Here is a 27,957-nt window from a genome sequence, read left to right as displayed (position 1 = left end):
CGCGTTGGTAACACCTTTTGCAATAATTCTTTTTTTATTTATTTTTTTATTTTGGGAAACATACAGCATAATATTATACATAAACATTTGGTAACAAAATAAGTCTCACATAAGCAAACAAAGTTTCCACTTTTACATTCAAACATGGAGTGAACCTAACTATAACAAGTTATTTAACAATTAATTAAAATATATAGTCAAGTATTTAAAATGTAATTTAAAAAGCAGAAACAAAAAAAAAAAACGTTAGGAATATTAATGACAAATACAGTTGTTAAGGCTTTTAAGAACTTTAATAAATTTTCGTTAAAGATATTAGTGTAGTGTTTATTATAATTGTCAGTTGATTTTACCAAAAAGTGATTTTTAGCAAAGTTCAAACTATGTTTCGAATAACGTAAAATAATTTTACTGGTGGTAGGGCTTTGTGCAAGCTCGTCTGGGTAGGTACCACCCACTCATCAGATATTCTACCGCAAAACAGCAGTACTTGATATTGTTGTGTTCCGGTTTGAAGGGTGAGTGAGCCAATGTAATTACAGGCACAAGGGACATAAAATCTTAGTTCCCAAGGTTGGTGGCGCATTGGCTGTAAGCGATGGTTGACATTTCTTACAATGCCAATGTCTAAGGGCGTTTGTTGACCACTTATCATCAGGTGGCCCATATGCTCGTCCACCTTCCTATTCTATAAAAAAAATATATATATATAATAATAATCAGCAACTTTAAAGCGTTATATACTAAAATATATAAAGCTATTATTTTAGTCATTTACTATTTTAAGCGAATGAAACTGCAATCTTATATAATAATATTATATAATAAAACTTTTTCCGAAACGCGCTGCATCATCTTGTATAAATTTTATGTTATGTATTTAATAGTTTTTATCAGTTAGGTATTTAAAAAAAAAACTGTCTGCTCATTAATTAGCATGACCCGAAGAGACGGTGAGGGTGCCGCTAGTTCTTTAGTGGGTATTCCGTTGTATTTCTATGCGCCGGCGAGTCATATGTACCCCCCATAGTGGGGGGGCCACTTCACGCGGGAGAAACGCGTAAATGCGTTTTTCAAGAGAGATAAATAAGATATGTTTTCGATAGAATCGTTCAGTGTTTTTTTCGTGATTTACTAGTATTACTATTTACCCCTCCAATTAAGCGTAAAGCTTGTATTTAAAGTGTGGATGACAACAGCCCAAGGCTTCAAGATCTAAGACGCGATGTTACGTTATTGTTCACAAATTTAACATATTAAATTGCCTTTATATAGTGGGTTTTTGAAATCATCCCCAATGGGGGTCAATAGGATTTTCTTGTATATAGAAAAAAAAAACTTAATATCTATGCATATACCTTTTGAAGGTTGGAAAAAAATAAACAATTATTCGTTTTGAAAACTACCCCCTTACCTCCTACAGTGAATTATGTCACGTTATAATAAGATTGTTAAGTAAAGTGAGCGTTGTTGTAAGTAATATTTGTAAATGTAATAGTAATCTCATAACGGAATCTAGATCAATACGAACTGGTTTCATGTTACGACATTTCTCTTGAATAGAATTTAAGTATATACCGGTTTTTTTTTAAATATATATTTGTAAAGCCTATTCCAATCACAAGAGGGGTAAAGATAGATAAACAAATTCATTGGTCGAGATCTTGTATAATCTGTGGTATTCACCATGGATTCGCGAAAATATAGTGTTTTGTCGGCGAAGTTGTTATCGGAACTTTGCAAGTGAAATCAAAGTGTATATAAGTAGCTAAGTGTAACAGTGTCGTGTTATATATAGAGATGTATTAATCGAGAACTGTTCGTGGTGTACAATACAGCGGAGCTGGTAGCGAATCGCGTGGAATATGTAAATGTAAAGTTTGTTTATCTGTACTCCTGTATTGAAATAGGATTTATGTACAGATGTTACGTCCGTGCCTTTTTAGATTTTTGTATTATATTTATCTGTTAATCGTTATATTTATATATATATATATTTTTTTTATAGAATAGGAAGGCGGACGAGCATATGGGCCACCTGATGGTAAGTGGTCACCAACGCTCTTAGACATTGGCATTGTAAGAAATGTCAACCATCGCTTACATATCCAATGCGCCACCAACCTTGGGAACTAAGATTTTATGTCCCTTGTGCCTGTAATTACACTGGCTCACTCACCCTTCAAACCGGAACACAACAATATCAAGTATTGCTGTTTTGCGGTAGAATATCTGATGAGTGGGTGGTACCTACCCAGACGAGCTTGCACAAAGCCCTACCACCAGTAAATATATATATATATATATATATTATATATATTTACATATGTACTTAACGAATTGCATACTACCACCGGTCCGGAAATATAGATGAAATATAATAGAAGAATGAAGACGATTAAAAAATAACACCGTAAAGATAACCTGCATGTGTTGGAAGAACTTTATATATAAGTATATATATGTATATTTATATGAACAATAAAATCAAACGATCCCTATGTTTTTTTATTATATAAAAGTATTTTAACGTTCGCGCTGTAAACGAAAATATTTATTTCTTTAACACGTGTTAAGTTTGTTCGAACAAGTATTTATATAGATATTTTTTTAATTTTTTTTTTTTTAATTTTTAGTATTGTACCGCGGGTCATAAAGATTGTCTCGTTCGTTATCAGATAAAACTCATAAACCGCTGATATAAAATTATTTAAATATAATGTTACAGTGTGCCCTCGATATGATAGCAATCTCTACAGTTTACTTACAAGCTCATCTGAATCGTTACAGCATCGTAATGTTTGTTAAATAATTTAGCTACTTTAGTGTTTTTTTAATGTTTTCGTTTCATCTCCAAAGCGTATGTTTTATTTCATTGTTTATTTTATTAGCTTAATATATTCTCTTTAAACGACGGCCAGTATTAAATGTTGAAAAATCATAAAATTATTATATATTATATGTCTTGGTAACTACGCAGAGATTTCTAATTGAAATAGATTATTATCCATATAAATAAGCGAAATACCACTCATCACGAGGTCTAAACTATCCGCTCGAGTGAAGTTTGTCACAGTTACCTCCTCCCCGACGTGGACGCTTATTAAGAACGGATTTTACGCAATACCTCTCCGAAATACATTTTTCTTATCTACCTACGAAGTCGGGACGATAAGCTAGTATTGATATATAGAATAGAAGTATGTAGTGCAACTTAAAATAGGTCGTATAATTCAAAATTGAAGACGAACTGCATCTCAAAATTTTCAATATAAAAAAGACTATATATCAATTAATAATTTAATTTCTTTATATTTCTATCTCAGAAGTTCTTTAGGTCCTAAGTTATGGATTGCGCGAATATCTTACAGCACAAATATCGTATTGATAGCGGCGGCATTACCCCACAGTATAATGCCAGACATCATACTGTGGGATTAAGACATTTGAAATGTACTGAATATTATGCTGTACAAAAGCCGAGATGGCTTAGTGTTTAGAACGCGTGAATCTCAACCGACGATCGTGAGTTCAAACCCGAACAAGAACCATTGAATTTTTATATGCTTAATTTGTGTTTATAAATCATCTCGTGCTTGACGGTGAAGGAAAACATCTTGAAGAAACCTGCATGCGTCTAATTTCACTGAAATTCTGCCACATGTGTATTCCACCGACCCGCATCGGAATTTAGACCAGCCCAGCAGTGGGATATTCAAAAGCTGTTACTGTAATGTATTATACTGTAAAATAAAAATAGTATACTGGAGGTCGAGCTTTGTGCAAGCTCGTCCGGGTAGGTACCACCCACTCATCAGATATTCTACCGCAAAACAGCAGGACTTGGTGATGTTGTGTTCCGGTTTGAAGGGCGAGTGAGCCAGTGTAATTACAGGCAGAGGTACATAACATCTTAATTCCCAAGGTTGGTAGCGCATTGGTGACGTAAGCGAAAAAAAAAGTGTAACACCATAAGTCAATTGTCACGTGACATTTCACGGGTGAATAATGAATTGAGTTACGGAATGGCACTGCTGCACATTATTTATTTAACAATATCTCCTAAACACGTTAAACTCCGCTTTGGTAGTTCTAAGTCGTTTCAAATTCGAGCTCGGATCATATTTTAATTGTACTTTTTAAAAAAAAGTAATTTTATAATTAATGTTTATGATAAATAGTTATTAAGGTGTAAATGTATTCAAATAATTGAAAAATATCTACTTTACTGCGGACGTCGGGTGAAAAAAAATATTTTGATGACTAAATAAAAAATTGTGCGTAATTAAAATGTTGTGTTGATAAGGCCTAATGAGTAAAATATACAAAGTAGCTATGTAATAGTATATATATGGGTCGAATTATATATTTAATATAATGAAGTTGAAATGTTTGTTTCTTTGTAAGCGCTGATCTCAGGAACTATCGGTGAATCAGTTTTATTGCTTTTTTTTAATATGTAGATTTATTAGTTAGGGTTTTGTAGCAGTATTAAGTTTGTTTATTGAAATAGGTTATATATATATATATATATATATATATATATATATATATATATACAAATAAATAAAATTGAAGTGTTTGTCTGTGTAAAATTGCCACCTCTTTTTATATTTACGTGCATTTTTTTTTCTCACTGTCTCTTTGTTCGGAGCAATCTTCAAAACGGCTTAAAAATTGCAAAGCAAGTACTGAATTATTATAAAAAGTATTCCACGGTACCGTTTAATATTTATTTCATCAAAATCGGTTCAGTTTAAAAGTTATAACAACTTAAAAGTTCACGTTTGTTGTCGACTATTGTACGCTTTTCTGTACAAATAAATAAAATTTGTATTTATAATTCATCTCGTGTTTGACGGTGAAGGAAAACATCGTGAGGAAACCTGCATGTGTCTAATTTCATTGAAATTCTGCCATATGTGTATTCTACCAACCCGTATTGGAGCAGCATGGTGGAAGAAGCTCCAAACCGTCTCCTCAAAAAGGGAGAGGAGGCTTTAGCCCAGCAGTGGAACATTAACAGGCTGCTACTGTATTACTGTACTAAAATTACTGTAAATAAAATTAAACTGTATGTCGTTTCAAAATTATGGTCTATTTTAAAGTTAATGCGGTTTTTTTCAAGTTACCAAAACAATCACCTTTTATACTTTAGACTACCGCTGATAAATAATAATTTAAAAATGTATAATTCAAACTATGTATATGTATGTATGTATATGTATGTATGTAGTTGAATATCGTAACAGATTGATATCGACGTTGGTTGAAGGATTTTCGTCACGAATAGATTTTTTTTAGTCATATGTAACTTCACGTCACGAGCCACGGGTGAACCACTCGCGTTATATGGCTATGAAAAGGGAACCTATATGACCTTTGACCTTCCGAGTTCAAACTTGCTTCGAGCCAATCATCAAGATCGGTCCCATAGTTTAGTGAAATACACAGACGTACAGCTACTTACGCATTTCCAAAGCATTTAGCCTCTTATCTCGTCTGTTGAAGAGATCTTTGTTTTATTAAAGCATATTTGGTACACCAATGTAACTATAAAGTCTTTTTCTTTTTTTTAAGGAAGGCAGCCGAGCAAATCAACCACGCGATAAATGAAGACCGGTAGCAACGTCCGCCCGTAGATAATCACTGTAAGAAAAGTTTATTTTATATTTTTTATTTTAATCTGAACATTCAAGATACTAATTATCGCACGTTATAGTTGTTGTGTGTGCGCAAACCCAGGTGCACGATTTAACTCTCATAATCCGATGGAACGGCAATCCGATACGACTGGAACGAGTTCAGGCGCAGGACCGACGGTTTAACGTGCTTTCCGAGGCACGGGAGTATTGACACTGTCAACTACCAAACACTGAGCTGATATTGAAAATATTTTGACTATAACAACCAAATAACATTTTAATGTACCCACCCGGGGCTTGAAAGCATGAAGTCGAAATTCGTAGTTGTATAGCCGCTTGACCCATGAAGCTGTCAGTAGGAAGGTCATAAGGAATTACTATATTAGTAATCGCCCTATTTACCCCTCCAATTTACGTAGTTGACGTATTAAAGACACGTACGAAACGATTTGCTTTCTCGTTTCTGATACGCACCGCCAAGGTCTGGTATACCCTCCCGACCTCCGTTTTCCCCACCACCTACAATATGGGTACCTTCAAGTCTAGAGTGAATAGGCATCTTCTAGGCAAGCGCGCTCCACCATAGACTGTATCTCACTTTCCATGAGGTGTAATAACAGTCAAGCGCTAGCCTATACAATTAAAAAAAAAAGCGTAAAACTTGTGCTAGGGTGGCGAAGAATATATTCAAAGGGGGCAGATTGAACCTGGGACTTTAGTCCTCGTAAACTATTGAGCTATTGCCCTTAAACACCTTCGTTCACCTCCACTGTGCCTGGTTATACCCTTTCAAGTTTGATCAAAGCAATAGGAAGTATATTTAGAGATTCTACTGAGCTGGTATTAGCTCTGTGAACACAGCTTAATGTATTTGATTACGTAGAACTTAATAAAAAACCAACTAATTAATAACTGTGACATCAATTCCATCGCGCACAAAGAAATTTGGCAACTCCTTTCTTTGTCGCACTACCAAAAAATGGAATTCCTTACCAGCTCACGTGTTTCCCTCCTCTTACAACCCGGGTTCCTTCAAATGAGGCGTGAAGAGGCATCTTGCGGGCCGGCAAGGCAAGGGTACGGCTAGTACAGAACATTCTTCCCGACTGTACTGGCCGTCGTCGCGTTTGGACTCTACTACCACTTACCATCAGGTGGAGTAGAGTCATTTGCCATCCCGGGGCATATAAAAAAATAAATCTAGTATAGAAACGCCCCCCTCCCACCATAACATCCTGGATGGATGTTCATGATACAAATAATTATCACAACACGATTATTTAAAGATACAAAATTAAACACTAATAAAAAATACACTTGCAAATACTTTTTTTTTTTGTTCGAAAATTTAAGTTCCGATGTTAAATCCGAGATTACTTATTAAATCGAGTTTTTTTTAAAAGGCAACACTTGTTAATTACGTTTCATTTAATATAAAACATTGGAACAAGTGTTGTCTTGAGTCAATTAATGATTTTGGAAAAATATATTCGCGTCGCATGTTTTCAAAATGTCACCGAAATTATCTTCGCTCTCGTCGGGGTTCTGTATATTAATGAATTGAATTGATAATTATTCTGTAACTAGCTGTGCCCGCGGTTTCACCCGCGTTTAACTCAAAAAAATCACTGAGACCAGACTTATAATAAGTTAGTATATACAACATTTTTTGTTTTATATTCGGACCCTTTTTTTGAAGCTGGAAAAACGCATTACGCATTTCCCCCACGGTGGGGGGGTATGTGGGGCTTGCCGGTGTCCAAGGTGCCGAGTGCGCACTGAACATCGGAATATCCACTAAAAAATTGTCAGCGGTACCCTTTCCGTGTTAACGAGGAGCGCCATGGGATCGCTTGCGCATGCTACCATGAGTTTATTTTCGGATCGGTACCTAGATAGGGCAACATAATATTGGCCATGAGAAAAAACATCATTCCCCTAAATCTATTCCGATATTCTTGAATGTGAAAGACAAACAGATACAAATTTTAAAAATCATTTTTTGGGTTCTATTGCTTTTTTATTTTTTTTATTTTTTATAGAATAGGAAGGCGGACGAGCATATGGGCCACCTGATGGTAAGTGGTCACCAACGCCCTTAGACATTGGCATTGTAAGAAATGTCAACCATCGCTTACATAGCCAATGCACCACCAACCTTGGGAACTAAGATTTTATGTCCCTTGTGCCTATAATTACACTGGCTCACTCACCCTTCAAACCGGAACATAACAATATCAAGTACTGCTGTTTTGCGGTAGAATATCTAATAAGTTTGATGAAAATTTTCCTGATTTTGATGAAATTTTCTATGAATCATAGTTCAACCCCAAGGAAAGATATAAGTTATTTTTTATATACAGGATTTTAAATAAATTATAAAATATTATTTTTTTACTTCAATTCTTAGAATACTGTTATATTAAAGGGTTACGTCAAGTGCTCTCTATAAAACTTGTTCATTGATATATTTATTTTTACTTGTAATCAACAGCGTTGCAGAAATGATTGTACAATTATTACTTGACGAGACGAGCCGTTTGGCGTGGTTGGTAGAACACTTGCCTTACACGCCGAAGGTTGTGGGTTCGATTCCCACCCAGGACAGACGTTTGTGTGCATGAACATGAATGTTTGTCCTGAGTCTGGGTGTAATTATCTATATAAGTATGTATTTACAAAAGAAAAAGTAGTATATGTAGTATATCAGTTGTCTGGTTTCCATAGCACAAGCTCTGTACAAGCTTAATTTGGGATCAGATGGCTGTGTGTGAAAAATGTCCCAGGATATTATTATTATTATTATTACTTATAACTAAAGTAAGGCCACATAGAATTACAATTTTATAACATGAAACATTAAAAAAAACGTATAGAGGTAGTATATGTTTACAGTAAAAAAAGACATTCTTGCTTAATATTAATGCGTGAAAATATTATGCGTGCTTGCGTGTGTTTGTTTGTGGTTTAATGCAAGTATTATTTTTCGCTTTTTTTACGACGAATATGAATTATTCCTCTTTTCAATTGCATTTTGGATTCGTTAAGATAGTTGAAAACTTCGAGTTATTAGAGTGCGACGAACGGATATGACGAAATGACGTCAGTTTTTATCTTAGGTCTGTTGTTTTTTGTCGAACCGATGTTAGAATATTAACAATGAATACGAAAGTTTAATTGTTCAATCTATTTACAATATATCTGTTTTTATACTAGTTCGAGGAAGGCTTCAGGTTCAGGGATCAGGTTTGGTATCTCATATCCTGTTAATGTGTATGAGAATTTTCATAGAAGAAGAAGAAGGTCCATAAACCGGTCCTGTATATAGATTGTCTGCCTCGTTCGTCTAGTGGTTGTGTAGTTGATGTAAGACCGCAGACCCGGAGGTCCTGGGTTCAATTCCCATGTCGGGCTAATGAAAGTTATTGGGTTTTTCTGTCAGAATTTTCAGTAGCAGCCCGGAATCTGGAAGTTGGAAGTGTGTACACTGCCGTGTCTCGGAAAACACGTAAATCCGTTGGTGATGCGCTTGAACTCTTTCCGGTCGTGTCGGATTGCCGTCCCATCGGATTATGAGAGTTAGGGAATAGAGAGTGCACCTGTGTTTGCGCACATACTTGTGCCCTAAAATATCTCCTACGTAGGCTTATCTCTCTTGAGATCGGCCGCCGTGGAGGACATTATTACTATTATTATTATTATATAGATTAATGTTCCATGTGTTATTTTACAACGGAACCCTAAAACTGAATTTGTATAACGACGTACCGTTTTTTCCCACACGAATGAACCATTCCTGTATGAGGTTATACATTTTAATAAGAATGTAATTGTAAACCTTCGAGTACTATGGTAATTAAAGTATATGAATTCATTAGTGATTCTCTCAAACTGAATTAGTCTTAGTTTTTGAGCCTTTTTTTGTTTTAATTTAGCGTGTAACGGGCCGACATATAGGCTGCCTACAAAGGCCCCTTAAAAAAAATGCGCATCACTTTACTTTGTGTTATGACGAATACTGGGATGTAGTAGTTATATGTTAATTTGTAAACTTTTTGGGAAGAAATAAATAAAATATTGTTATTATTAACATGTCCTAAATAGATTTATTAATAAGATATATACTAACTAGTAACTCTGTCTGTATGTCGCGCTTTCACGGCTGAATCACTGAACCGATTTTGATGAAATTTTGAATGAAGCAAGTTTAAAATCTAAGATGGGGCGTAGACTACTTTTTATACCTTAAACCTTTCGCGCGGGATTCTATCACACGGGAAATTCACGCTTAAATTTAAAGCGGAGTGCACCAATATATAATAAGCTCAGCTAACTATATATTATTATTGTACAGTAGTACCTTCTCTACATATATAAATACGTAAAAGTTTTATGTATATTGGTTTAGTAGAGGGGTGGCTTTGGTAGGTGAGCGGTATTTTAGTTTAAAAAAAAATTGAATCCATAGCACCACACAAAAAATACCTTATTCGATGCTTATGTAACATACATTTTTTCCTGCTTAAGCCCTGGAGTCGAGGGGCAGGCAATTTTTTACTGGTGGCAGAGCTTTGTGCACGTCCATCTGGGTAAGTAGCACCCGCTCATCAGATATTCTACCGCAATACAGCAGTACTTGGTATTGTTGTTGGGTGATCGAGCCTGTGTTATTACAGGCACAAGGGACATAACATCTTAGTTCCCGAGGTAGGTGGCGCATTGGCGATGTGAGGTATAATTTACATTTCTTACAATGCCCAATATATCATCAAATAAATCACGTGACCCAAATGCTCGTCTGTCTACCTATTCTATAAAAAAAAAATAATCAGCTCCTGTTCAGCAGTTTTTCAGTTACACCACAAAAGCCACATTTATCAGTATATATAGAGATTTGGTAACTTTAAAAACTTATTTTGAAATAACAGACGGACACTTTTCTTATTTATTTATTTGTATATATTTTCGAGACGTGACTTCCGTATTTTAATCTTAATGTTTAAAAACCAACATAATTCTATATTCTACTACATTGTATTATGTATATGAATATATATAATGTGTCATGAGTTTATCAATTAAGTGACACTTGATTGATGGACGCACGCATTTTTCGAAATTTTATGGAAATTATATTCGAGCGTGAATTTTCACACGCAACTGATGATTATTCGGGTCGTTTGTCCAGTGGACGTTTGCCGTTATGATACGCATCTTGAAGAAACTCTGTGTTTCTGTACGCTTAGCTAGCGTAGATAATCACAGTTGAGCTTCTGAACCGATTTCGATGAAATTTTGCTTGAAGCTTGAACCCCAAGGATCCTACCTAGGCATAGGCTTATTTTGATCTAATACCAGGCCCACTTCCATCATCACGAGCTCGTCGGAGAAGGAAATCATCGTGAGGATACCTGAACGGTTTTTTTTTTCATATAGTTCGGACCAAGTAATCTAGTTTGCATAATTCTTACAAATTTTTACCCGTGTTACGTTACTGCCCCGCCGTCGAGCGTCGCAGCGTAATGATATACATAACGCTTACGTTACGTTAAGTATATAACGTTTCTAAATGAAAGAGCAATCCAATGAAAAAAAAAATTATGAATGAAAAATCAATTCAAAATATATATTTCGTTCTTACCATTAGGCTGAGATGGCTTAGTGGTAAGAACGCGTGAATCTTAACCGATGATCGTGAGTTCAAACCCGGGCAAGCACCACTGAATTTTCATGTGCTTAATTTGTGTTTATAATTCATTACTTGCTTGACGGTGAAGGAAAACATCGTTAGGAAACCTGCGTGTGTCGAATTTCACTGAAATTCTGCCACATGTGTATTCCACCAACCCGCATTGGAGCAGCGTGGTGGAATAAGCTCCAAACCTTCTACTCAAAAAGGGAGAGGAGGCCTTAGCCCAGCACTAGGACATTCCAGTACTATTCGGTAGAATCTAAATTCCGAAACAGTGGTAGCTTTAATTAATTAATTTAATTACGTAAAATGTCACTTCAAAAATGTATATATTGATTTGATTTGATGTTTAAGGCAGTTAGCCTGACAGTCTCGTGTCATATTCTGTTTAAATATCTCGAATTTATTAATGGTCGAGTCATTGTAACAAATTGATACTTGGAAATATGCGTAATTATTATCGAATACTTTCGCTCGGCGTATTTATAACGAAGTCTTGATATTTTCTCGTTGTGTATACGTTTTCGACACGTCGATGTTTTTTTTTAACTACTTTGGTTGTTTAAGGTTCTGATGTATCCTGTACCAGGGATGCCGTGGAATAGATATCGAGTTTAATTATTTAACACGTCGATTATACTGGGGTCATACTTTTGTATTGTTTTAACTGAAGTAAAGTTGTTCTATGCAAACACATGATGAATGAATCTTGTATTTAATTGTTCATAATATATATAGGATCTTAGTTCCCAAGGTTGGTGGCGCATTGGTGATTAACGGAATCTTTAATATTTCTTACAGCGCCAATATCTATGAGTGGTTGTGAGAAACCAAATATTATATAGAAAAACAATATGTATTATAATATATCTAATTATATAACAGGCAGTGATGTAATTTTACCTTGGGTTCCAAAATTAAACGCAATCTATATTTTATTTTTGGTTCCATCGATTTAAGATAAGCGGCAAGGTTTTTGAAAGTTTACAGTAATGCGCGTGGGATGCAGCGGTGGAAGGTCGCGTCGTGTCCTACGGAACAACGTAAGCGATTCTACTAAACAATTGTCACTTTATCGAAATCGAATCGAAACGTAATCGTTGCAACCCGTTTTAATTATAATAACCTGGGACATTATTCACACACTGCCATCTGATCCCAAATTAAGCAGACAACTGATATACTACATATACAACTTTTCTTTTTTTAAAATACATACTTATACAGTCCCAGACTCAGGACAAACAGACGTGTTCATGCACTCAAATATCGGTCCTGGGTGGGAATCGAACCAACAAGCTTCGGCATGTAAGGCAAGTATCTACCAACCACGCCAACTGGCATTCAACAAACACGATGATCAATAACAGCGCGATTATTAAGAAATTGCCTGACTCCCACAACCACTCTGTGGGACTAGTCTTCCTGGCGAGTTTTCGAACCGATATGACGTAGAAACCTTCAAGTAAAAAGCGTACTCATCACTCAGTGCTTAAAGGACGGCAACGCACTTGCAAGCCCTTCAATTGCAAGTCTCCATGGGCGGTGGTAGTCACTTTCCATCAGGTGAGCCTTCTGCTCGTGTGCACCCTCTTACAGTTACGATTTAACTGAAGTTTATCTTTATTATAAAGATAAAAGCCGAGATGGCCCAGTGGTAAGAACGCATGAATCTTAACCGATGATCGTGGGTTCAAACCCGGGCAAGCACCACTGAATATTCATGTGCTTAATTTGTGATAATAATTCATCTCGTGCTTGACGGTGAAGGAAAACATCGTGAGGAAACCTGAATGTCGAATTTCACTGAAATTCTGCCACATGTGTATTCCACCAACCCGCATTGGAGCGGCGTGGTGGAATAAGCTCCTAACCTTTTTCTCAGAAAGGGACAGGAGGCCTTAGCCCAGCAGTGGGACATGTAGTGGGACTGTATCTTTGTGAGGAATAGAATCGAGAACGTATCGTAGCCGGTATAAATTAGTACAATTGGCTCTCAGTTAAACAAACTGAACCCTTAGCGGTTGATATGAACGAGAAATTAATTCGATAATTACTATAATTTATTAACGAATTTGTATTATTTAGTTTGAAGATAGGGAATGCATAATGAAGCTTTTTTTTTAATTTTATCTCCAGATGTTTTCGTGTCAGGCATATTTTTTTTTGTTTAGTTTCGCGCCGTTAGTCGAATCTGATTCGAAGTTATCTTAATGATTTTATTTTAGTTGACCCCGTCGTTAGAAGGCGTGAACACATTGCGATTTCAAATCCAGAAAACCCATCACTGTGTGTTATTAATATTTTGGGAGAACAACCACCAATCTGCATTAGATCAGCGTAATGGATAAAATCTAAGCCGTGTTCTCTTGAGACCCTTTGTGCAGCTGTGGGTTTTAATAACCTTTTACATTATATAACACTTGTATATAAAAATCAAGTTGTAATTCCATTCCTAAACGGCTTGACCGATTTTGATGGGTTTTATTCATGTAAAATTGTGGTCATCGCCTCTCCTATCATAAGCCCTAAAGCCCTAAGGTTAAGAGCTAATTCAACAAGCTGCTTCCATACGGTTTGGCGACAAATGCAGTTTTTTTCGCGATGTGTTCCTTCACCGAGCGTGAAAAGTAAGCGGATGTGCATATGGGTCACTTGATGGTAAGTGGTCACCAACGCCCATAGACATTATCTTTGTAAGAAATGTTAACCATCGCTTACATCGCTAATGCGCCACCAACCTTGGGAACTAAGATGTTATGTCCCTTGTGCTTATAATTACCCTAGCTCACTCACCATTCAAACCGGAACACAACAATACCAAGTACTGCTGTTTTGCGGTAGGATATCTGATGAGTGGGTGGTACCTACTCATATGAGCTTGCACATATCCCTACCACCAGTGAAATAGAGATGGATAATAAACGCAAATTTTTATCATCACCAACTATAAAGGCGTAGCTAAATACTGTAGACCGGTAGCGGACAGCAGCGTCACTTGTGGGATGAGCTACGCTCTGCGTTCACGTGCCCGCCTGCCCAGCGCGGTGTTTACGGGCAAAACATCGTCGGCACAAACATAATGCAAATTAACTACACGAAATTTCGTTGCTTATTAGAACCCGTAATCATTGGTTATATCGGCCCCTCTTTTATTATTATTGGTACCATATATCGTACACTAAATGCGAGATGCAGCATCTTATTCGTTGTCAGAAAAATGTCTGAATTTAATTTAAGTGCGCTGTTTAATTTTACGTTCGATATAAAAATATGTAATATGTCCTAAATTTAATTAATTTAATTAAATGCTCTGAACAAGAGCGTAATAATCGTGCGTTTATAACCGTGTACCGTTCTTTGATTCGGGCCCCGAAGTGACGAGGGGCCTTTAGGGGGGGTTACTGTATTTCTTAAGTAATGATTTTAATATTGTGTTGTATGTTAACATCGAAAGGGTAAGTTTTTATGAGGAAGTCAATTAACCTTCGCTGGTGATCTGGAGTTAGAATTATTATCCTAGAATTATATATTTTATGTATATATTTTGTGTCCCGTTTAATTATAATTGAATATAAATATATATAATATATAATACATATTGAATATTATATAATAAAATATAAGTAATTGATTAATTGTATATTCTTCAATATGTATTTCATTTGAGAAAAAGAGTAGTTAATGAGTTTGTTGTCGGTTATGATTGAGTAGAATCTACTTTCCGGAACCGGTGGTAGCTTTTCAATATAATTTTGTATGATGATGATTTAAAAGGGCTCGTAAAGTTTGTATTACGGACGGACCACGACCGACCAGCCCGCACCGACGCACCGTGGGAAGAGTCTGCGGAAGCACAGACAAGTCTGTACCGGTGCGTCGGGTCCACGGCGAGTCGGTAACATCAAACGTTACGTGCTTCGAAACTCACGACCGATACAGACTCTCACCGTGGGAAACCTCTTTAAGAATCTACTAGCAGTGACGTATTTACCCAAGGCCAAAGTGGCAGGTCTTACAGGGGCAGCATCGTTGACGCCTTTCATAAGCGTTACCCATCTTTGGTTAGTAACAGCCTGTAAATTTCCTACTGCTGGGCTAAGGCCTCCTTTCTCTTTTCAGGAGAAGGCTTGGAGCTTATTCCACCACGCTGCTCCAATGCGGGTAGGTAGAATACACATGTGGCAGAATTTAAATGAAATCAGACACATGCAGGTTTCCTCACGATGTTTTCTTTCACGGTCGAGCACGAGATGATTTATAAACACAAACTAAGCACATGAAACTTCAGTGGTGCTTGCAGGTTTTGAACCCACGATCATCGGTTAAGATTCACGCGTTCTTACCACTGGGCCATCTCGGCTTCGGCATTTACTAATTAAATATATAAAATTATGTATTTTCGTACTCGTTTTGTATTATCGAAATGGTAAATAAAAAACAACTTCGACATGAAAGGCAAAGTCGTGATCTATGATATTCTTTGTCGTAAAACAAAGCGTTTTCAATATCGGCGATTTTGCTATCGGAATTTTGGAAGTTAATTTAAAGTGTATATAAGTAGTTAAGTGTAACAGTGTCGTGTTATATATAGAGATATATTAATCGAGAACTGTTCGTGGTGTACAATACAGCAGAGCTGTAGCGAATCGCGTGGAATATGTAAATCTATGGTGTGTTTATCTTAACTTGTATCATTCGTATAGGTTAAAATTATCTATTAATTACAGCAATTATTGATCATCGGAAACAAAGCTACTATTAAAAATATAAATGACGTTATCATAATAAAGTCGTTCGTGGGAACAGATATACCTAACCCTCGTATTTAATAAAAAAAAAACGCCATTTACGTATTTACATTAAATCCAAGATTTTATATCTTTTACATGAAAAACGATTTAAAGATAAAAATTATCTCTACAAGCATAAAATTTGGTTTGAGAATATTTTTTTTTTATCAGACACACAGATACACTCGTAAGTTTTAATTACTGTTTTTTTTTAATTTATTTATATAAAGTAACGTGTATTTCGATTTAATTCGATTTTTAGAATAAATCGATTTTCACGTTATTGTACGTAATTAAGAATGTTCTCGATTCTGTTTTTTTTTTTTTTTGCTTTAGTTAAGTATAAACATATAATATATTTTAATAATAACAGTAATTTTTTTTTTAACAAATTGGCACACATGTTTTGTGTAGGGTTGCTAACTATACTATAATATTTAATAATTTTTAATAAATAAATTTATTTTTTTGAGAAGTGCAAGAAAATATCGTATGTATATTTTTTTTTGTTCTCATAATCAAAAATCAATCAATCAATCAACAGCCAATCGTTGTCCACTGCTGAACATAGGCCTCTCCCAAGGTGCGCCAAAGCTCCCTGTCCTCCGCCTTCCGCATCCAGTTGGTGCCCGCCACCTTCTTAGGGTCCGTTCACACAGACCGGCTCGGAGAGCATCGGCCTGCTTTTTTCTTTTCACACAGACCGGGTCGTATACGCTTGGAATTGGCCGGAGCGGAGCCGCCAACTATTTCACATCGACCGGCTGGAAGAGATCTGAAAGCGGGTGCGAGCGAGAAAGAGCACGCAAGCGGAGCCGGTCGGCTCCTTTTATTACTTCACACGAAGCGCGTTCAGGCATTTTTAATGACAAAAAAGGTGCAAATGCAAAAATAAACTTTACTACAATCACTCAAAACACTGTTTCCAACGTGATAAAAATCTGCTCTCCTCTCCGAGCCGGTCTGTGTGAACGGACCCTTAAGGTCGTCGGTCCACCTGGCTGGAGGGCGCCCTACGCTGCGCTTGCCGATTCGCGGTCTCCACTCTAGGACTCATCTGTTCTCGTAATACATATATTTTATTTTTTATAGCTTAATTTGAATAATACTGCAATCATTAGAAAAAATGTTGGAAACGTTTGTTGTGTGTAATTTTCATATGCTTGTATGTTTTAATTAAAGCAGTGTCCCAATCGAACTTATGAGATTACTGAAAAAAATAATGTAAAGCTTACTCGGTGGTAGGTTAGGTACCACCCGCTTTATATACCCCGTATTATATATTTTATACTTAGTATTGTTGTGTTCCGGTTTGAAGGATGAATGAGCAAGTGTAACTACGGACGGGACATAACATCTGAGTTCCCAATGTCGGTGGCGCATTGGCGATTTGAGAAATGGTTAATATTTCTTACAGTGTCAATATCTACGAGCGGTGGTGATCACTTACCATCAGGTGGTCCATTTGTAACTCACACGTAGACCTATACACGAGGCGGTTCTTCATAAACGTGAGGTTTACACGCTTGTAAAGATGGATAGGCTAGAACAGGATAGCCTAGATAGGATGGTTAGAACAGATGTTATCAGGTCTACGTTAAAAAATACCTCTATTTTTTTATATTCGTTGTTCCTATGTCATTTGCTGTACCATTGTCATCGTATATGCAAAATTTAATTACGGTCGGTTGAATAGTTACGACGTGAAAATGTGACGAACAGACAAACATTTTGCATTTATAATATTATTAAGAATATGTCTTACTGGTGGTAGGGCTTTTTTTACCACCCACTCATCATTCATAACATCTTAGTTCCCAAGGTTGGTGGCAATGTAAGCAATGGTTAAAATTTTTTACAATGTCTATAGGCGTTGGTGACCACTTACCATCAGGTAGCCCATATGCTCGTCCGCCTACCTTTACTATAAAAAAAAAACACTTTAATAAAGGCAGTCGCATAAATAAGCCGAAGTGGTCCAGTGGTTAGAAAACGAGTCTGAATCGTTTGCAGGTTTGTTCCATTCGCCGGCGAAGGGAATCATGCACATGCAACATTGATGTATAACCGACAATCCATTTTTAGATTTATGACAGTTAACTATAAAACCCCGCGGCATCGCCAGCGTAGAATAGTGAAGAAAATCGTTCAAAATCTGAATCTGAAAATATGTAAATTATTAGGTTATTAGCGGTTGTATAAAATAAAAAATTTTTTACTGTTTTGGTTTACGGTAACTCCCAAAAGCTATAATAACTTTAAAGAGGCAATTATTTTGAAATCTTCAATTTTATTTATTTGTATTATATATAAAGGTTAGTACGCACGGGTAGATAAGAAGTAAAATACACTATGGATCATATCATATAGGCCTCTGCATCTTTGACAGATGATTTAAGCGGCATCGCGAAGGTACTTGCGTTCATGACCGAAGAGACCAATGCGAGAGACGATCCTTCGGCCGCATACCCGACAAGTGTACGCGCCCCCAGATGGGCGGGGGTTTGAAGCCCGCTCATGACGCCTAGAGCGTTTTTCTTTTAGTAATTTAAACCAGGCATCGTCATGCATACTATGGATAGGATTTGCAATTTGTAAAATCCGTTCTTAGCGAGCGTCGGGGAAGGAGTAACTGTGACAAATATCAAGTCAATCGAGCGGATAGTTTAGGAGATCTCGTGACGAGTGGTATTTTCGCTTATATATATAAAATATAAGCAAGTATAATTAATGATTCAATGTTGAATTAGCTTCCGAATTTGAATTTTAAGTCAAAATTATAGTATAAATGTCCCACTGCTGGGCTAACGCCTCTTCTAGTTTTTTGAAAATGTTTGAATGATTGGTGAACACACACGATGGAGATTTTCTTATGACATCCGGAATGCAATAGTGTCTATTAGTTACGCTCATGGCTAAACCACTAAAGCGATTGTGATATTTGGTATATAAAAGCTTCGATGCCAAGGAAGTATATAGGCTACTTTTTATATAACACCTGAGACCCAAACACCGAAGTCGCGGGTGGAAGAAAGTCTTCTATATAATACATAGTAAATAGGTTTGTCAATTGATTTGTTTTTGTTCGTTAACTATAATCGAGCTGTAATATTAATATATTTTTTTTTTATAGAATAGGAAGGTGGACGAGCATATGGGCCACCTGATGGTAAGTGGTCACCAAACGCCCTTAGACATTGGCATTGTAAGAAATGTCAACCATCGCTTATAGCCAATGCGCCACCAACCTTGGGAACTAAGATTTTATGTCCCTTGTGCCTGTAATTACACTGGCTCACTCACCCTTCAAACCGGAACACAACAATATCAAGTATTGCTGTTTTGCGGTAGAATATCTGATGAGTGGGTGGTACCTACCCAGACGAGCTTGCACAAAGCCCTACCACCAGTAAATGGTAAAAAAGTATTTTATGTATAATTAAAATAATACATAAAATATATTGCACTAAATAGCGAACAGTAGCTTAAGTTAAAATCCATGCACCCAAACCACTGAGCCATCTCGGCCCTTAATCCTTAATACTTGAAAATTGCAAATTCCATATAAGAGAAATCAATCCATGACGAAGGTCAGCGGACTGTAGGCAATTTTAATATCTATCCCTCGAGTAATAAGGCTCAATATCCCGCTTCAATCGACAAGGTTCCAGTCCGCGTGGCCTCGTTACGCAACAAATATTTTAAAAATAACTCGAAAGCCACTTTTAAATATATCCGGATTTGTGAGAAACAAAACTTATGAATGCCTTCCCCTTTTAGGTATTTAAGTCTAGATATTAATGTGGTTTTTTTTTTTAATATTTTTAATTGTAGGGTGACTGTGTTGTGCTGTTTTTCTAGGACGTGGATGTGTGTGTGTGTGTGTAGATGAAATAATGTGCTGAAGTTCAGTGTGTGTTCTGTTTGAGAATTGTTGGTTATTGTTGGTGGTACTCGGATGGATTTCGAATTGGTGGTCCAGTGCTATTGAGTCTACCAAGTAAGCCACGGGAAGCCCGATTCGGTCTACGTAATATATTTTAAAACCTAAGATAAGAAAAAAAGTTACAATTAATTGTTTAATTATTATTAATATTAACGGTGTAAGTTTCCGTACTTTTTTTAATTAGATGTTTTTATGTGGTCCTTTAAAAGTCTATATAACCTCCGTTTTAGGGGGATGTTAGGTATAAAAAAGTATCCTTAGTATTTCTTGGGGTTGAAGCTGTCTTCATACTGAATTTCATCAAAATCGGTTTAGTGACTTAGCCGTGACTCCGTAACAGACATAGATACTTAATTTAATTAATTAAGTGAAGATTAAAATAAATTTAAAATTATGTAGATTCTACTGAGAATAACCGGTAACCAAATCGTTAGTAACGCTAAATCCAACGACTTAATTAAATAATAAATTATATAAACATTAATAAATACAAGAATTCTTATCATCTATGTAATATTATATATTTTATATATATATATATATATATATATATATATATATATATATATATATATATATAGTTAACTGTATTATTTTAAAATGACTTTTAAAAGTATTGAACGGCAAAGCCTAAAGTATTGGCGGATTTTTTTGATGTAGTGCTAGAGCTTTATGCGAGCTCGTCTGGGTAGGTACCAACCACTCATCAGATATTCTACCGCAAAACAGCAGTATTTGGTATTGTTGTGTTCCGGTTTGAAGGGCGAATGAGACAGTGTAATTACAGGTACAAGGAACATAACATCTTCGTTCCCAAGGTCGGTGGCGCATTGGCGATGTAAGCGATGAAATATTCTATAAAAAAAAGTGGAAACATCTTACCGCTCGGTACACGGTAGATTCTAACCGAGAGTTAGTGTGTTACATGACGTCAGCGTAAGTTTTCGAGCGTCAGATGATGTCAGCGTAGGATTTGTTATTGTAAGTGCGTCGATGCGTGCGTGACATCGGTACACAAGCTCACATGTTTATACACAAATTCTCGTGAGTACCTTGGCACTCACACTATTTTGATATAGAAGCAACGACCATGCGCAAGGAATTACGAATTGACTTTGCGGTGACGTATACTTGACATTACAAGTTTCTTATCTCTATTCGTATATAAGGCTTCTTTTTATCTATTTATATATCTGTAGCTATTTGAATAGACGAAATGTTGTTATTGGAAGGTCATACATTAACATACTAATATTGATTTGTTGTTTTTATAAAATATAAATACTAACTTCCATAGATAGCACTTTATTCAAAAATGAAAGATTTTTATACATCACATCCCCAATATCACTACCTCAGGGGTTACATTTTTAAAAATCTTTCCTTAGTGCAAAGCTATCGTGTAAAAGGAACCCGTATGGAAATTATCATGATGCTAGCCCCAGTAGTTTGGGCTGTACGTCGACACGTCATTCAGTCAGTTATTCTTTTTTTTTTCGGTTTGTGTAGTACTGTTGGCCTTACTGGCCTCTACAGCGTCACCGGGCGGGATGGGCGAGTTGAACTCAGCCGGATGTTGGGAGCCACACAGGGCTCAAGAGAGAAGGACGTCCTAAGGGTGCCTCCTGTGAGGCCGAACCTCGGCTTAGGACTCCGTTGAAATCGGAAGGGAGGGACGTGTGCATTATAAGCGCCGTCATACGCCTAAGCGTTGACGGGACGTAACGTAAGAGTTATTCTTTTATATATATATAGATTGTTATTAGTAGTACTTATGTACATGTTTAATTACATTTGGTGCCCATATATGGGCTTGCGCAAAGCCTTACCACCAAGTACTTCCTTACTTACCCTCACTCATCAGATATCCTACCGCCAAGCAGCAATACATAGTAATATTGTTTTGTAGTTTGAATGGTGCCTGTGGTAACTGTGCCATTTACAGGCACAAGGAACATTGCTGGTGGTGAATTAGCGATGTAAGGTGGTTCAAATCGAGAGTAAACATGTTTCTGCTAGGCAAGCGTGCTACGTCCAAGACCGTGTCGATGCTTAACATCAGGCAAGTCAACGGTCAAACGCTGGCCTATTAAGTGTAAAAAAGGTTAATATTTCTCACAGCACCAATGTCTATAGGCGTTGCTGACCACTTATCATCAGGTGGCCTATTTATTCATCCGTTTACCTATTTCATAGCAAAACAAAACAATTTAAGATCATTAAAAGAATAACCTAAAAGCCATTAGCTTAGCGTGTATTTTGATTACTGGCTATAATATCTATTGATTAAATAGTTTTCGCCCGCGTGAGAGAGATGACAGATGTTAGGTTAGGTGTCTCTTTCTGCCCCTGACAACGTGAATGCAATTTTTTTATGATGATCGGTTGATTTGTTGATACGTGAAAGCATAACATACAAACAATGCGAAAGTTAGTTTCGCATCTACAATATTAATAAGGATTTGAATTCTACATTTCATGTAATGTGTAAATAATTTGCGGTAACATTATTTGATAAATAATAATCGAATCGTGTCCCGGAAAAACGGATTTGATGTTAACCCTAACGAATTAAAACTTAATTTCATTAACACTCATTTACAACAGATGAGATTCTTGACACAATAATTTAAATAACTTATATATTATTACATAACTTTAAAATATATAAATATATATATATATAATTTGCAAGCAGCGCCATCTATTGGCCGCAATATAAGAACAATGGTTCGTTTCGTAACACGTTAGCGATGTAGTTCGCGTAGAATAACATAGATGGCGTTAGCGTTTTTAAATCTACTTAATGTAGCCCTTATAATTGGTTATATTGTGGTAATGAAGGTTGGTTTCGCGTTGCAAGTGGAACGGAATTCCGATGTTTTGTGGACGTTGATTCATTAGGAGCGATTCACATTAAACGCGTCGCATCGTATCGTGCTGTTGCGCATAATAATAGATGCTGAAACAAAACTTAATTACTTTTTTTTGTTTATACCCCATTCGAAACAGTGATAATCACACATTTGATTTATATCTATGATATTTGCTATTAGATAAATTGCATAATATTGAAAGTCCATATTTGGATGTAGGATCAGGGAGGGCTTTAAGTGCCTTCCCCCACCAATAGAGATTTCTTAACCAAAAAAAAAAAAACATCCCAATTCCAAGAAGTAAACAATTTTAATATAGTACTTATAATTCGCAAACTGTTCGCAGTGTATAATACAGCAGAGCTGTTAGCGAATCGCGTGGAATATTTAAATCTAAGGTTTGCTTATCGTCGGGGTATGAAAGCTTTAATTTCCTTTATCCTAAGTGAAATGCGTTGCGGCACGATACGAGGCGGCCCGTTTGATGTGAATCGTACCTTAATGTACTTTAGCTTGTTAGCATTGGTTGCATAAATATATAAGATCACCGCGACGACACACTGAGTCACGTGACTTTTATATAAAACGTTATGTTTTTAATGTCGCTTCAGACCTGTCGTGTTATACATGATAATCTGTGTGATATATGCGTGTTTGTTTTTTTATATAGATACCGCGAAATAGCTTCGATTTGTATTGCAGTGTTTCTACACTGGCCTCCAAAAAAATCGACCCATCTACATTTTTTTGTAAAAAAGCTATCGTATGGTTTTAAACTACCACATATTTATATTTTTAAGATTGATAATGAAACAATGCAATTGTAGGATTGTACAAAAACAGAAATAGTGCGCAAAAAATAGGTTTTTAGGTAAATATGTGACAAAACACGAAAACACAAAATTTTACGCAATTTTATTTTTTTGTGTACAAAACGATTGTGCCGTTTGTTTTTAAATTTGGGTGCCTAAATCTTACTTTAATAGGGAGTGTTTCCTCCTCTTGACCTAATCACTGCCTGCATACGCCTATTAAGTGACCTGATTAGCTTTTTAATGTCTTCCTGTGGGGTCCGTTGCCATTCTTCAGTTAGGGCAGCTTCCAGTTGATTCAGGGTTTCTGAAATTGGATTTCGTGCTCGATCCGTATGTTTTAGCTGGTCCCAGACTATCGGGTGCTCTATCGGGTTTAAGTCCGGATTATTGGCTGGCCACTGCATAACTGGAATTTCGACTTCCCTGAGATAGTCTTTAACAATTCTAGTGACGTGAGGTCGTGCGTTGTCGTGCATAAGTTGGAAATTATCCCCAATATATCCAGCGTAAGGCATCACATGAGGCTCCAGAATGTCCGTTATGTAAGTTTCAGCATTAACAGCACGATTACGGAAAAAAACCAGCTCTGTGCGTCCCGTCAAAGAAATACCTCCCCAAAACATTGTAGAGCCTCCACCAAATCGGACTGTTTCTCGAATGCAACACTGAGAGTAGCGTTCTCCTGGCCTTTGCATGACGTTACGTCGTCCATCAGAGCCTACTAGAGACATTCGGCTTTCATCACTGAACAATACTGTCTCCCATTGGTCCAGTGTCCAATCGACGTGCTGCCTAGCAAATTGTAGTCTTGCTTGTCGATGGGATGCTGTGAGTTTTGGTCCTGTTGCTGGCTTGTGAGGGGTTAAGTTTTGCTCTCGAAGTCTTCTTCTTACGGTATTTTCACTCACAGACACTCCACGACTTTCTCGGAGTCTACCTTGAACGTCAACAGCCGAAAGATGTCGATTTCTTAAAGACGTCAAACCAATAAAACGGTCATCGGTCGGGTTCGTGACACGCCCCCTGCCAGATCCTGGTCTCCGGCGATACTCCCCAGTCTCCAAGTAGCGTTTGTACACTCTTCGCACCGCTGAACGACTTAATTTTAGTGTTCTAGCCACATTACACTGACTTAACCCCTCATGAATAAGAGCTACGACTTGAGCAGCTTCTGCTTCAGTAGTATCCATTTTTTATGTTTAAACTTGTTAAAATTATTGTTTCAACAAAGTTTCATACACTTAATCAATAATAAACATCGAACCGAGATGACTCCGCGTTAAGAACTGGAAATAAACTAACGATGCACTTTGTGCACAAAGTAACGTTTTCTTATCAATACTTTAAAAATATTCCAAATATCCTCAATAACACTTACAACTCCTCCAAATCAATATCAAGTGGGTAATAAAATGTTAAATGTATGTCCCATAAGTAAAACAATCCACCTAGGTCGTCGCATAGTTAAGATAACAACTTTGTAAGTAAAAAAATACGGGTGGGTCGATTTTTTTGGCGGCCAGTGTATTTGTGGAGGGGGGGGGAGGCTGTAAAAACTCTAAAGCGCCCAACTCTAAAGTTTTTTCAAGTAGACTCTCAAAAAGTCTATTTGACTGCTTTTGCTGTTCTATTGGTAGAATGTGAGAAGTGGGTGGTACAATCTTAGACGAGCTCGCACAATGCCCTACCACCATGTATACATATTGTATACTTAAATTAAGCAATGGTGCATTCATAGATTTGAACCCGGAATAATATGTAAAGATTCACATATTTTCACGACCGGGCTGTATGAATATATAGGAAACCAAAAATATATACAGTACAGTAACAGTAACAGCTTGTTAATGTCCCACTGCTGGGCTAAGGCCTCCTCTCCCTTTTGAGGAGAAGGTTTGGAGCTTATTCCACCACGCTGCTCCAATGCGGGTTGGTAGAATACACATGTGGCAGAATTTCAATGAAATTAGACACATGCAGGTTTCCTCACGATGTTTTCCTTCACCGTTAAGCACGAGATGAATTATAAACACAAATTAAGCACATGAAAATTCAGTGGTGCTTGCCCGGGTTTGAACCCACGATCATCGGTTAAGATTCACGCGTTCTTACCACTAGGCCATCTCGGCTTTAAAAAAATATATACTAATATTATAAATGCGAAAGTCTATCTGTTACACTTTCACAGTTAAACAGTACAGTAACAGCCTATTAATGTCCCACTGCTGGGCTAAGACCTTCTCTTCCTTTTTGAGGAGAAGGTTTGGAGCTTATTCCACCACGCTGCTCCAATGCGGGTTGGTAGAATACACATATGGCAGAACTTCAATGAAATCAGACACATGAAGGTTTCCTCACGATGTTTTCCTTCACCGTAAAGCACGAGATGAATTATAATCACAAATTAAGCACATGAGAATTCGGTGGTGCCCGGACTTGAACCCACGATCATCGGTTAAGATTCACGCGTTCAAACCACTGGGCCATCTCGGCTCATAGTTAACAGCTGAACCGATTTTGATGAAATTTGGTACGAAGCAAATTTGAAATCCAATGAAGGGCATAAGCTACTGTTGCATAACTCTTGCCCCCCCCTTTAAACAGGCGATCGAAAACTAGTAGAAAATAAAATTTCGGTAATTGCTCGCGAAATCGTATAGGAACGAGTTCAGTAATTAAAATAAAAAATAAAAGTAATCAAAGAAACATGATTGATTTCATTCCAAAAATCAAAAAAACTTCACCCGTGACGAGATGGCTCAATCAAGATAAAATAATGTGACCGGCGAAATTCGCCGAATGAGCCGACAAATAATGGGTTCGGTGTTAATACTCTGTCGTGATTGACACAAAGGTGTCGGCCAGCCATGATATCGCCAATTACAGACCGTCTGCTATTGGTTTTTTGCTTTTTTCTTGGTATATTTTTTTTTGTTTGCAGAACGGTAGCAGTTCGTGCTTGTAATTTCTTGGATATGTTTTATGGGACGAAAATTCAAATCTCTTTACCATCATACTTTATATATATAACACACATATATATATATATACAAATGCGCACTCGGATAAACCAGATCGTGTGTTATCTAGTGTTTTTTCGCTTTAAATACAATTATTTCAGACCCGTATCTTATTATTACTGAAATTAAATAAAACCTTATGTTGCGTTGAAACCATCATGAACCACCCATACCGAGCACGAGATGAAGTATTAACACGAATTAAGTACATGGAAAATTCAATGGTAAATTCAATGGGCCTTGCCTAGCTTTGATCTCGGGGTTATCGATAAAGATTCTTGTGTATTAACCACTGGACAATCACGATTCTGAATTATATATAAATTTTACATATAATTATATGGTTATGATCATTACACGTATGTAATATGATTGATTAACTGACTGCCTCGTTGGTTTAGTGGCTTGTTGTAAGACCGCAGACTCGGGGGTCCTGGTTTCGAACCCCAGGTCAGGCCGATTAAAACTTATTGGGATTTTCGGTTGATTACTCTCAGTAGCACGTAAAGCCGTCGTTCCTGCGCCTGAACTCTTTCCGGTCGTGTCGTTCTGCCGTCCCATTGGATTATGGGTGAGAGAGATAATGAGAATAGAGAGTGCACCTGTGTTTGCACAAACACTTGTACACTGTAATATCTCCTGCGTCGTTGGCTAATCTCTCTCGAGATTGGCCAACAACATTGTTATTATTATTTATGATTGATTAAAATGTTCTCGGTAGAATTTACACTTCGAACCGATGGTAGCTTTACATCTATACTATTGCGAAAGTAACTCTGTCTGCTCGTTACGCTTTCACGGCTAAATTACTGCACTGATTTTGTTGAAATTTGGTATGAGGAAAGGTTGAACGTCAAGGAAGGACGATGGCTACTTTTTTTAACCGACCATTTGTCTTCCTTCACCCTAACACGCGGGCAAAGTAGATGGCGAAAACTAGCTCAGTAGAAATCTATGAAATGAAAATTCAAGTGTTTTTAAAATGTCATATCGGAATATATATTTTAAAAAATCAATAAATAAGACTCATTATGTTTTACAGGGTTATATAAATGATAGAAGTGCTCGGAGTTAATATTCGTTAATGTTCATACGGGATATATAAATATAATTGTATATGATTATTACGTACACATTTTTTAATTATTAAAGAGAAAAACTTATGACTTT

At 36.7% G+C, this 27,957-nt stretch overlaps 1 protein-coding gene across 4 annotated transcripts in view; it reads left to right on the top strand.

Annotated features, from left to right (window-relative positions):
* LOC126779489 (protein tramtrack, alpha isoform-like) overlaps positions 1 to 27,957 on the top strand; it is a 122,299-nt gene that overhangs the window by 26,803 nt on the left and 67,539 nt on the right. For 2 of the 4 annotated variants that reach the window (XM_050503506.1, XM_050503505.1), the window contains one exon: positions 5,581 to 5,651. The gene's annotated coding sequence lies outside the window, so the exon portion shown is untranslated. Of the gene's footprint in view, positions 1 to 5,580; positions 5,652 to 21,747; positions 21,803 to 27,957 lie in introns of those variants that run through there. The other 2 variants (XM_050503507.1, XM_050503510.1) reach the window with 2 other exon arrangements.

The sequence above is a fragment of the Nymphalis io genome, chromosome 29, assembly GCF_905147045.1.
Source record: "Nymphalis io chromosome 29, ilAglIoxx1.1, whole genome shotgun sequence".
In the NCBI taxonomy this organism is placed as follows: Eukaryota; Metazoa; Arthropoda; class Insecta; order Lepidoptera; family Nymphalidae; genus Nymphalis; species Nymphalis io.
This window is presented reverse-complemented; position numbering and strand designations above follow the sequence as displayed.